The sequence below is a fragment of the Zingiber officinale genome, chromosome 8B (assembly GCF_018446385.1).
Source record: "Zingiber officinale cultivar Zhangliang chromosome 8B, Zo_v1.1, whole genome shotgun sequence".
Lineage (NCBI taxonomy): Eukaryota > Viridiplantae > Streptophyta > Magnoliopsida > Zingiberales > Zingiberaceae > Zingiber > Zingiber officinale.
In genome coordinates this window covers 94,600,801-94,613,576 of record NC_056001.1, presented here as the reverse complement: position 1 = coordinate 94,613,576, position 12,776 = coordinate 94,600,801, and the positions used below count along the sequence as shown (strand labels likewise).

The 12,776-nt window shown below is 37.5% G+C and overlaps 1 protein-coding gene across 1 annotated transcript in view; it reads left to right on the top strand.

Moving 5' to 3' along the window:
• The window catches only part of LOC122015512 (vesicle-associated protein 4-2-like), a 28,060-nt gene that overhangs the window by 13,639 nt on the left and 1,645 nt on the right, over nt 1-12,776 (top strand). The window lies entirely within an intron of this gene.

Here is a 12,776-nt window from a genome sequence, read left to right as displayed (position 1 = left end):
CACGTTGTAGCATCTTGTCAAGAGTGGCTGCTACACTATGTAGTAGTTATTTTTGATTAGCTGGTACATTTTATAGCAGCTACTCCAAAATAACTACTACAACGCGTACCAATTATTAATCTCCAAATAACTTTTTCTTACCAATTACCTCTTTACAATTATTGTGCAAATATATATACTGTGCAATTATATTTTTACCCTCATTGGCCAAAGGTTTAACCCCTAAACTCGTCGTGTGAAAAATATTTCGAAAGAATTTCAATCATAGTAAATCGGTGCTCACACGGTGTCTTCGTCAATCAATCTCATCGCGATGACTTGTTTCTCATCCAAATCTTCACCTCTATCGTAAGTATTCTATTAGGGATGAATGTTTTGAGTCATCTCGTTTTGTTTAGGGGTTTGAATTTTTAGAATTTTGATTCGTCTCCTAGCTGCTATAATGGGGCTTAATGATTTTAGGGCTTTCAGGTTTAAGATTATGATTAAGGAAATTGAGTGTTTAAAAAAAGTTTATCTTTCTTGTAGCAGCTACCGTAGTTGAACCTTATTGATTGATACAACGTGGTCAAACTCTACACCCGATTGGCTTCTCACTATTATAGCATCTACTTGACCCTAACTACTACAACGTGTAGAATACTCATGTTTAGCAGCAACTACTCACATTATACTACCTAAGAGAAATTATAGACATTGTAATGTATCATATTATGGTTAAAAAATAACAGTGTAAGGTATCATAGTATGGGTGAAAACCAACTGCATTGCACTAAAGGCAACTGAGTATCACTAAGATCTTATGTATTTATTTGACAGAATTAAATAGTGAGCCAGAGAACTGCTACTTCCCGGGCATATCATAAAAAAGTGCATTGGAAAAGTAATTACCCACATTTCAAGGGTTTTTTATCATCACTACACATAAACGACTGACAGATAGAGATAATCAATGGAAGCTCATTTGCTTGGGCAGTAGTCATGCCTAAAATTGTAAATATCCAAAGCCTTATACAAAATATGTTTGCCAATTGGGGTGTTAAAGATAGATGTTTCATCTTTCATGATAAGGAGATTAGCTTCACAAGAAAAGATGTTTCACTAATTCTAGGACTCCCAGACCAAGACGATATAGTAAATTTACAGCAGCATGCTGCCACCACACCACTATTTCTTCAACACTTCAGTAATGTGGAGTGTACACAGAAGGAGTTAGAGAACAAGATGATTAACCTAAGCAAACAACCTTCATCTGCTGAATCTGATACTCTCTTTTGCCAATTTTTAATATTGTACTTCTTTGTTTCTGTTTTATTTACTACTACTAGCAGTATATCTATATTACCAGTACAGTCACTAATAGATTGTGTAGATGATTTTGCTAATTTAGGTAGGTATAATTGGTATAAGGTTGTATATGACTATATGAGCCCACAGCTAAGAGCGATTGGTGTGATGCTTTCATAGAGACCGAAACCAGAGGGCCTTGTGGGAAATCAAGCTCCCATGTTCAAAAGGTTCGCACATCTCCTAGCTGTAAGTGCTTAAATATAATGATAGTCTCATAAGATTTATGCAGAAAATATCTTATTTAAATAATTTTATTGTATTGCAGGTCTGGATGTGTGAACATGTCAGAATAATGTATCCTTACAGACAGTATGTCCTTCTAAGAATATGTAGATGGAAGTGATCAGGCTCCCATGTGGAGACAATAAAGTCTAGGATCGCAGAATTATTTATTGCCAAAATAATTGTTGATTTAAGTCCATCGGACCTAGAGACACATTTGCTCTCAAACGATTCCCTAGAAGATGTTGTAGAGCATATAGTGTTGGTTGCTACTCGGAAAACCTATAGGTTCCATTGTACAAAAATTTTGTACAAAGGTCTGAACCTTTTCCTAGCTACCATGTGTTCTTTTAAATTAAATTTTGGATCGCCTGCGGAACTTAACACGTTTGATCCAAAACTTAATCTATTTGTTCTTTTAGGTTTTGACTTGGATCTCCTGCGGAACTTAACACGTTCGACCCAAGTCTCCTTAAGTTATTAATTTCATTAAATATTAATTTCCATAATTGGTTCCCAGTACTGACGTGGCGAGGCACATGGCCTTCTTGGATATGAGAGCAACCACCACCGACTAGACAAAACCTTTTATAGAAAGATAATATTTAATTTCCTAAAATAACTTTAGGTTAACCAAAGAGAACAATCAAATCACAAGGAAAAGAAAAAACAAAAGAACACAACTTCAAAAAACATATTCAAAATTCTAGAACGTAAGCCTATTGTATTTGGTATTATTTCCATAAATAACTAGCATGATGCGGAAAGAAAAATTACTAGTTATACCTTGTAGAAAAACCTCTTGATCTTCTACCGTATTCCTCTTCTAACCTCGGACGTTGTGTGGGCAACGATCTTCCGAGACGAGAAACCACCAATCACCTTCTTCTCCTCCTAGCTAGGTTCGGCCAACAAAGAGAAAGCTTCACCAAGGAAGAAAATCAAAACACTAACCAAGCTCCAAGAGATGCTAGCTTTCTCTCCTTCTTCTTCTTCTTCTCCGAGTAGTATCCGGCCACCACAAGAGCTCCAATGGAAGAGAAGGGTTCGGCCACCTCAAGAGGAAGAGAGGGAGAGGATGGCCGGCCACACCAAGGAACAAAAGAGGGAGAGAAATAATAGATGTTGTGTCTCATGAAGGCACCCTCACCCCTTCTTTTATATTCCTTGGCCTAGGCAAATTAGGAAATTTAATTACAATAAAATTTCCTCAATTTCCTTGATATGATTTAATTGAGAAAAATAAAATAAAATTTCCCAAATTACAATCACATGGCCGGCCACATCATTGGAGAACAAATTGGACAAGTTTTAATCAACAATTAAACTTCCTAATTTGTTTCCGGAAATTTTTAAAAAATAAAATTTCTCTTTAAAATCTCTTCATGGTTGATAAAAAGAAATTTCTATAATTTTAATTTTATCAACATGTGAATAATTTTTAAAGAGAAAATAAAACATCTCTTCAATCTACAAATAAGGAAAGAGATCTAATCTCTTTCTTTAATCTTTTGTAGATTTTTTATAAGAGAGATATTTTAATTTTAATTCTCTTTAAATTATATCTTCCACATAATAATAAAAATTAAAATTAAATTCCTTTTTAATTTAATTTGGCCGGCCCTACTAGCTTGGGGCCACCCAATTTTATACCTAGGCGGCCCTAGCTTGTTCCCAAGTTAGCTTGGCCGACCCCTATTGGGTGGGTATAGAAGGTGGGTATAGGTGGGTATAGAACTCTATAAATAAGAGGCTATGATAGGGACCGAGAGGAGGAATTGGTTTTGGTCTCCGATAAAATTACATCCCATGTTCCTTGAACACACAACTTAATTTTATCAATGATAATTCATTCCACTAGAGAACTATCATTGAACTACCGCACCAATCCCAAATTACATTTTTGGGCTCCTTCTTATTATGAGTGTTTTAGTCTCCCTGTGTTTAAGATATCGAATGTCCACTAATTAAGTGAGTTACTGACAACTCATTTAATTAATATCTAAGTCCAAGAGTAGTACCACTCAACCTTATTATCATGTCGGACTAAGTCCACCTGCAGGGTTTAACATGACAATCTTTATGAGCTCCTCTTGAGAGAACATTATCAACCTAGTATCTCTAGGACACAGTTTCCTTCTATAATCAACAACACACACTATAAGTGATACCATTTCCCAACTTATCGAGTTTATTGATTCATCGAACTAAATCTCACCCATTGATAAATTAAAGAAATAAATATCAAACATATGTGCTTGTTATTATATAAGGATTAAGAGCACACACTTCCATAATAACTGAGGTCTTTGTTCCTTTATAAAGTCAGTATAAAAGAAACGACCTCTAATGGTCCTACTCAATACACTCTGAGTGTACTAGTGTAATTATATAGTCAAGATAAACTAATACCTAATTACACTACGACCTTCTAATGGTTTGTTCCTTTCCATTTTAGTCGTGAGCTACTATTTATAATTTATAAGGTACTGATAACATCATCTTCTGTATGTGACACCACATACTATGTTATCTACAATATAAATTAAATGAACAACTACAAACAAATGTAGACAATTTGACCAAATGTGATTCTTTATTCATAATGAATGTTTACAAAGCTTAGGCTTTCAGTATACACTCCAACATATAGATCAACAAATTGCTGAGGGGTTTTTATAATCAACTGTTGAGCAACATCCTGAACAAGTTCCTAAGCAATTTCCTGAACAGGCAGCCGACGCTCAGGAAAATCCCCAAGCATGTCCTGAGCAAGAGAAAAAGGCTTGTACAAATTGTCAAGCAAGGGAGACCAAAATTGTTCATTTGGAGTCTGTGGTTGAGGGAAAGGACCGACTCATTGCCTAGATGGAAGCTAGAATTAGTGAGTTATATGTTGAGAATAAATTATGTGTCAGTGATGCAGAAACTTCATTAGCTTCCAAGGACAAAACAATTGATGAGAATGACAAAATTATAGATGTAAAAGATCAAATTATAACAGAGCAAGATAGAAAAATTAAAGATCTTCAAAGTCAGTTGGTTGCCAAGGTTATAGTGTCATTACCTGCCAATCGATCATTAACAAGGTCAAAGAGGTGTGTTACAAAGAGAAGAACACCCCCAACTGCCAAAGAGATTAAGGGAGTGCCCTTGGCCAAAAAGAGTAAAAGAGTCACTTTTCAAGATGAGCATGAGATAGAGGTGGCCAAGGGCAAAGGAGAGGAAAATGTTGAGCCTCCTATTAAAGTACAAGAAGCCCTTGTCTCATCTACTGATGTAACTGCCACATCTTCATCAACTAAACTCTTGTATACACTTGTCAAACAAAAATCCAAAATCATTAAGGTACGATTTTGGTTGGTTAAATATTTTATCTTTTAGTCCTAAATCACATATAATTACTCACACAGAAAACTTGTCTCTATGTATCTGTTCAGCAAGCGAAGTCATATTTTAAGAAAACTAAAGATGATGTGGTGGTAAAGGCATTGTTGAAACCGAGTTAGCTAAAGTGAGTCAAATGTTTGTTAAGTTATACACTTACTGTAATGCAAATATATGATGAATTATGTTAATACTTCTATTGTGAATACAAGGAAAAATTACATTGGAATTATCTTCTTATTGTATAGTCAAGCAAACATTTCATATTGTTGAATAAAATTAACCATTGTTGATTTAGAAGTTGCTATAACACGTACATATAATTTCTGTAACTGCTCCAATCGTAGCAGCAATAGGCACTATTGATGTAAAACCAAATTTATGGGCATGTTTTATTTTTGGTTTATGTAGGGCTACGACAAAGCTAATATGGTCAAACGGAACGATTTCATTGAATATGTCATCTTTCCTGTGTATTTTTTATTAGACTGTCGGCAGAGATTAGGGTTGGAAAAAATCCCGAAAATCCCGATCCTTCCCGAATCCCATCCCATTTCCGACCCGAAAATATCCCGACCCGACATTTTCTCGACCCGAAGGTTCGGGATTTTCTCGTCCCGATCACTATTGGGAAAGGGATCGGGAAATTTTTTTCTCCCGACGGGAATCCTGTCCCGACCCGATTATATTATAATATTAATTTTTATATTAAAAATATTATTTTTTATATTTTAAGCATCTAACCATTATGTTTATTTTTTTGTCTCTCCATTTTCTCATACTTCATAATCTTATTTCTAAATAATTGATTGGCAATGTGTGAAGAATATAGTCAATTAATTTATTTTAGCATATGAAAACTAATAAAATGATATAAAGAATAATTTTTATGATCTTTTTTTTTTTGTAGGTTGAATCCAAGCATTTCTAAGGACTAATAACTTTTATTTTTGGATTTCCTTATATTAGGTATAAAGTATAAACTAAGTAGTAGTTTTAATTTTTTTATATTAGTTTTAATATATTTATGATGTCCTAGGAAGATATTTTAATTTTTAATGGTTATATACCACGAGATCGTTTTAATTTATTTGTATTGTACTAAAAAATTGTTTGAGTCTCCATAGATTTTTTTTAAAATATTTTTCGGGATATTCTTACGGGTCCCTACCCGATCCCGAATATTCGGGATCCCGAACATTCGGGTCCCGATACTTTTCGGGTACGGGATCGGGAGAAAAAAAATCTCAATTCTTATCGGGACGGGTATTGGGTAAGGGGATTACGGGACGGGTTCCGACCCAATCCCGCCCCTAGCAGAGATGGTGATTGCATAAATGCATATTTTGCAATCATTGCAAAGGAAGTCAAATCTTCTGGCATACCTTATTGGCCATCTATTTTGTCGTGCTGATTTTGTTGTAAGTATAACACCAACTCCTACTACCTAATTTTTTATTCTCCATATATTCCTCCTACAATGTTTGTGTGCATACATAGGATTTATTTGTAATGGTGATTGCTATAGCAAAAGCATTGATGCTTGCTAAAGCACAAGCATTTTTGCGAAAGCAATAATCAGTAAAACTTGCTCCTTCGAAAGTACCTGCGGAGTCCGTTGATTGTTGTGAATCTTCTGGGTTTGTCCATCTTCACGTTTTAGATCAAGTGTGTGTTTCCACAGACGGCACTAAATTTGATCCCGTCTGAAATTGATAAAGGCTAAAATGTCAGTGAGCTAGAAGACCTCGAACAGGAAGCGCATACGAGCACACAAAGGAGGGGCAAAGGGTGTCAATAAGCAGGACAAGGAGTCGCTGACATAGATACTCTAATGCTCAAGTCAATGAGGGGATGAGAAAATGGCAAATGAATAGCAACAAAATGTAGAGTTTTCATGAAAAGATAGCATACGTGCGCCTGCGGGGCGAGACTCTTTTTATAGCATATTATTCCTGCATTAAATGCTCATCTTGTTAGAACAAGAAATATCCCATCGTTATATTTTGAAAGTATTGTACAATCACATCACTCATACCCTGTAGCCGTAGAATAATAACTATCGCGTGTGCTCTGACAATTATACACGCTGCATTTATGGTGACTTGGTCCATGCATCATTAGAGTCTATAATGGGATGGGTTTTGTCCACTTATTGGGCTTTCAAGGTGTTAGAGTGTATACTAAAAGTTTAGGTTTTTGTAAACATTTATTTTTGAAATAAAGAATCACATTGGTCCAATGTCTACATTTATATGCTAAGTGTAGTTGTTCAATTAATTTATATTGTAGATAACATGGTGTGTGGTGTCACACATAGAAGATCATGTTATCAATTCCTTATAAATTATAAACAGTAGCTCATGACTAAGATGGAAAGGAACAAACCATTGGAATAGTCGTAGTGTAATTTGGTATTAGTTTATCTTAACTATAAAATTACACTACACTCGGAGTGTATTGACCTGGACCATTTAAGGTAAGTTCTTTTTATACTGGCTGAATAAAAGAACAAGACCTTTGTTATTATGGAAGTGTGTGCTCTTAATCCTGATATAATAACAAGCACATATATCTAATATTTATTTCTTTGAATTATCAATGGGTGAGATTTAGTTCGATAAATCAAGAGGCCCGATAAGTTGGGAAATGATATTATTTATAGTGTGTGTTGTTGATTATAGAAGGAAACTGTGTCCTAGTAATCTAGGTTGATGATGTCCCCAAGAGGAGCTCATAAAGATTGTCATGTAAACCTTGCAGGTGGACTTAGTCCGACATGACAATAAGGTTGAGTGGTACTATTCTTGGAGCTAGATATTAATTAAGTGAGTTGTTAGTAACTCATTTAATTAGTGGGCATTCTATATCTTAAACACAGGGAGACTAACACACTCATGATAAGAAGGAGCACAAAATATAATTTAGGATTGGTGCGGTACTTCAATAATAATTCTTTAGTGGTATGAATTATTATTGATGAAATTAAGTTGGGTGTTCGGGGTGAACACGGGAAGCTTAATTTCATCGGGAGACCAAAATCAATTCCTCCTCTCGGTCCCTATCATAACCTCTTATTTATAAAGTATTATACCTACCAAATACCCACTTCCTACCCACCCTTAGGTGGTCGGCCAAGGAAGCTTGGAACCTAAGCTTAGGCCGGCCAAGCCAAAAGGCTTGAGCCAAGTAGGGTGGCCCGTCATAGCTTGGAGCCCAAGCTTGGTGTGGCCGGCCATATAAAATAAAAGGATTTTATTTTTTAAAATATTTTCTTATGTGGATACCATGATTTTAAAAGAGAGTTAAAAATTTAAATATTTCCTTTTATAGCTTTCTACAAAAGATTAAGTGAAATGTTTGATATCTTTCCTTATTTGTAGTTAAAAGGAAAATTTTAATTTTTGATAAAACTTTCCTTTTTTGTAACCATCTTCATGATTTAAAAGAGAATTTTAAAATTAAATCTTTCCTATTATAGTTTCTACAAAAGATTTAAAAAAGATTTGATATCTTTCCTTATTTGTAGATTGAGAGGAAGATTTTAATTTTAAAGAAAAGTTTCTTTTTGAAAATCATCCACATGTTTTAATAAGAGAGATTTTAATTTATAAAATTTCCTATTATAACCAACCATGAAGGAAAAATTAATAGAGAAATTTTTATTTTAAAATTTCCGGAAACAAATAAGGAAGTTTTAATTTTGTGTTTAAAACTTGCCTTATTTAGAGCAATTGATGTGGTCGGCCATGATAAAGGATTAAAGGAAATTTTAATTAAATTTTCCTTTCATTGGCAAAGAGAGTAAGGAAGTTTTTATTAAAACTTTCCCTATTTGTCAAGACCAAGGAATATAAAAGAGAGGGTAGAAGTGCCTCACCTAATAACATATCATCTATTATTCCTCACTCTTTTCTTCCTTGGTGTGGTCAGCCCTAATCATCCTCTCCTCTCTTCTTCTTGTGGCCGAACCATATCATCTCTTGGAGTTCTTGTGGTGGCCGGATTTTGCTTGGAGAAGGAGAGAAAGGAGGCTTTGCTCTTGCATCCCTTAGAGCTTGGTGGTGGTGGTCGAACCTTATCCTTTCTTAGAGTTATTGAGGTGGCCGAATCTTGCTTGGAGAAGAAGGTAGCTTGGGTGGATTCTCATCTTGGTAGATCGTCACCCACACGACGCTTAGAGATAAGAAGAGGAATACGATAGAAGATCAAGAGATTGTTGCTTACAAAGAAAGGTATAACTAGTAATTCTATTCCGCATCATACTAGTTTTCTTTGTATAGATTTTGAAACACCAAACACAAGAGGCATATGATTCTAGGTTTCGAATTTGTGATTCGAGTTTGTGTTCTTTTCTTTTCTTTTCTTTTTCGATCTTGTGATTCGATTGTTCTTATTGGTTAAACATAGGGTTACTATAAGGAGATTGAATATTGAATTTCTTTAAAAGACTTTGTCAAGGAAGTGGTGGATGATCTCATAACCAAGAAGGCCTAGTGCCTCGCCATGTTTAACCTGGAAGCCAATTTTAGAAATAAATATTTAATCAACTTTGTAACATGGGTGGACTTGGATTAATAATGTTAAGCATAGTTTGCGATTCAAGTCTAAACCTCTAAGAATAGATAAGTTAAATTTGGAATCAATAATGTTAAGTTCCGCTTGCGATTCCTAATTTAATTTCTAAAGAATACAATAGGTTGTTAGGAATGGTTCAGGACTTGTACAAAATTTTTGTATAGGGGAACCAGTACGATATTCCGAGTATCAAACTGTTGGTGCAATATTCCCTAGGTCAAGGGTGACCGGGTTGACTGAGCTTGAATTGAGTCAAGCTCGAGTCATGATGTTTGGGTTTCAATGTTTGACAATACATGTAGACAACACATGAAGATTGCAGGTGCAATTGTTCATATGGGAAGTTTGTGAAGGAGAGTCAAGTAGGTTAAGGGTGACTGGATACTTGACTGAAAATCCTGGTGAGTGAAGGTAAGTGAAAGTCCTGGTGAGTGAAGCCAGGCAGATGAGATATCCTAGTAAGTGAAGCTAGGTGAAAGTCTTGGTGAGTGAAGCCAAGCAAATGGAAAGTCCTAACTGGGAAGTTAGGCAGAGGAAAGTCCTGGTGAGTGAAGTCAGGAAGATGAGAAGTCCTAGTGAGTGAAGCTAGGCAGAAGGGAAGTCCTAGTGAGTGAAGCTAGGTGAAAGTCCTGGTGAGTGAAGTCAGACAAATGGAAAGTCCTAACTGGGAAGTTAGGCAGAGGAAAGTCCTGATGAGTGAAGCCAAGCAGATGAGAAGTCCTAGTGAGTGAAGCTAGGCAGAAGGGAAGTCCTGGTGAGTGAAGCTAGGCATAAGAAAATCCAGATGGGTCAAGGTTGACCAGACATCTGGTGAAAGTCCAAGTAGGTCAAAGGGATTGACCGGATGCTTGCACGAGGAGAAAAGTCAAGTAGGTCAAAAGGTTGGCGGACACTTAGCGAGGGTGTTCTAGCAGGTCAAGGGTGACCGGATGCTAGGCAAAATGAACCAACAGGTCATGGTTGACCAGATGTTGGTTTAGGAGGCTTGAGACTTGATTTTGGGAGAAATCATGAGCTAGATCGATTAGCCGATCGATTGGCTCATGCCCAATCGATCGGCCGATCAATCGGGCAAGTCTTCGCGACAAGCCTCCTCTCAATCGATCAGGGGATCGATTAGGATGAGTGCGCGATCGCACAAAATAGCGCTGGATCGATCAACCGATCGATTGGGAAGTGCGATCTTCGCACGATAAGCCTTGGATCGATCAGCCGATCGATCCAAGCAATTCCTGAGAGCACAGAGGCGCTCTAGATCGATCGGGATCCGATCGTTGGCGTCGTATTTAGCTGCAGGTGTTTGATTCCTTCGGCAGCGCTACACCGATTCATCTCAGATCTTCACTGTGCTCCCAGAGCTTCTCCACAAAGTTCAGATTGACAGTTCTTGAAGGTTCTTGGAGGTCTTCCAAGTCAAGAGGCGGATCTACAGCTGAAGAAGAAAGCTAGGGTTAGGGTTTTCAGTTGTAAAACTTGTAAGCTATTGCTTGTATTTGTTTTCCTTTCTTTCTTCTTGTACTGTGAGCTTGTAGGGCTTCTCCACATTCGGTAGTTATCGAAAAGGAGTGTTTATTAGTAGAGGTGTGTGTGAGTGTGTGGATCCTTGGACTAGTCACCTCCTTTGGAGGTGGATACCAAGTAAATCTACTTGTTAGCGTTGTGTGTGTTGTTTCTTGTATATTTCCGCTACACATCTTTGAAGAAACTAGCAACGCCGACCACGAGCACACGACGAGCTATTCACCCCCCCCCCCTCTAGCTACATTTCAGTCCCAACACAAACAACACAAGGCCCCTAGCTCATCACCTTTAGTAGTGATTTTAATAAGGGCCCAATAAAATAAGGTGAAAAGGAGGAGAGCAACACCCTATGTGTTGTGCATCTGATTGGGAATAGAGCCTTGAGGACTCGATAAAACTTGATCGGTTGGCCTCTCTAAGCTGCTAGAGAAGAATACTTATGCTAGGGGAGTTGTGCCCTTGGAGTCGGGGAAACCCGACTAGCTAACCTTTCTGAGCTGGCAAAGAGGAATGTTTGTGTTGTGGGGAGTTGAACCCGTAGGGTTCGGGAAACCCAACTGGCTAGCCTTTCTAAGCTGGTGGAGAGGAACATTTGCGTTGTGGGGAGCCGATCCCTTGGGGTCAGGGAAACCTGAACAGATGGCTTCGTCAACCTGGCAGAGAAAAACATTTGTGTTGTGGAGAGTTGACCCCCTGGGTTGAGGAAACCCAACCGACCAGCCTCTCTGAATTGGCAAAGAGGAATACTTGTGTTGAGGGTGATCCTTAGGACCGAGGTAGTTCGATCAACTTAGTTACCCATGATGATCCGATTGGTGACTCACTCCATTGGTCCATTCTATACTTTGACCTCCACGTCAACCAAAAGATTAGTTTCCCACGATGGCCCCTAATCGGCGACTCATTCCAATTGGTCCATACTATACTTTGACCTCCACATCAATTGGGAGATTGACTTTCTGATTCCATGTGGAGGTCAGCAACATTCGTCGTATCACCGATCTTTAACCTTTAAGCGGCGGCCAAACGGGTATGCTTAGGGGAGATCTCAGTGACCTCAAATCTATCAACTTCGTAGGTTTCACACTTGAAATCATGACCACAGGGCTTGATGCCCGATAAGGTCCCATCGCAACAGAGGAAGCCAAATCCAACCCCCTCCAAAGTCATAAGATAGAGGGGTTTCCTAATGGAAAGCGTCGAATCAAGGTTTTGTATCATCGATACAGCTTGAACGGATGCCATTCTAGGTCTGATGTAAGGTGCCTTGTGTTGGTCCCTTGGTGGTCGGCAAGAGGGGAGGGGTGAATTGCCCTGCAAAAATAAACTCAACCCTTTCTCGACTAATAGCTTAATAAAGAACACTAGTAATAAAAAACTAAGAGACTAATTACTGAGACAGAAACATAAGAAGTCTTACTTGGTTTGCAATCAAAAGATTGCTAATCTAAGGAAAATGAAACACACTTTTATGATGATCTCCTTCGGCCGGAGTAGCCTCTTATAACGTTAGCAGCTCACAAATGAAAGTAGAACAGAAAGAAATGAATTACAAGTTGTTGCCTGAACTACTGAAAACATAGCTATATTTATAACACTATTCCGGGAGCCTGAAAGGGTTTCGGGCGCCTGAAAGGGTTTCGAGCACCTGAAGTGTGATAGAATTCTATCCTCGACACGTTAATCAACGTACATGTCGATCTGATAAAATTGAGGTT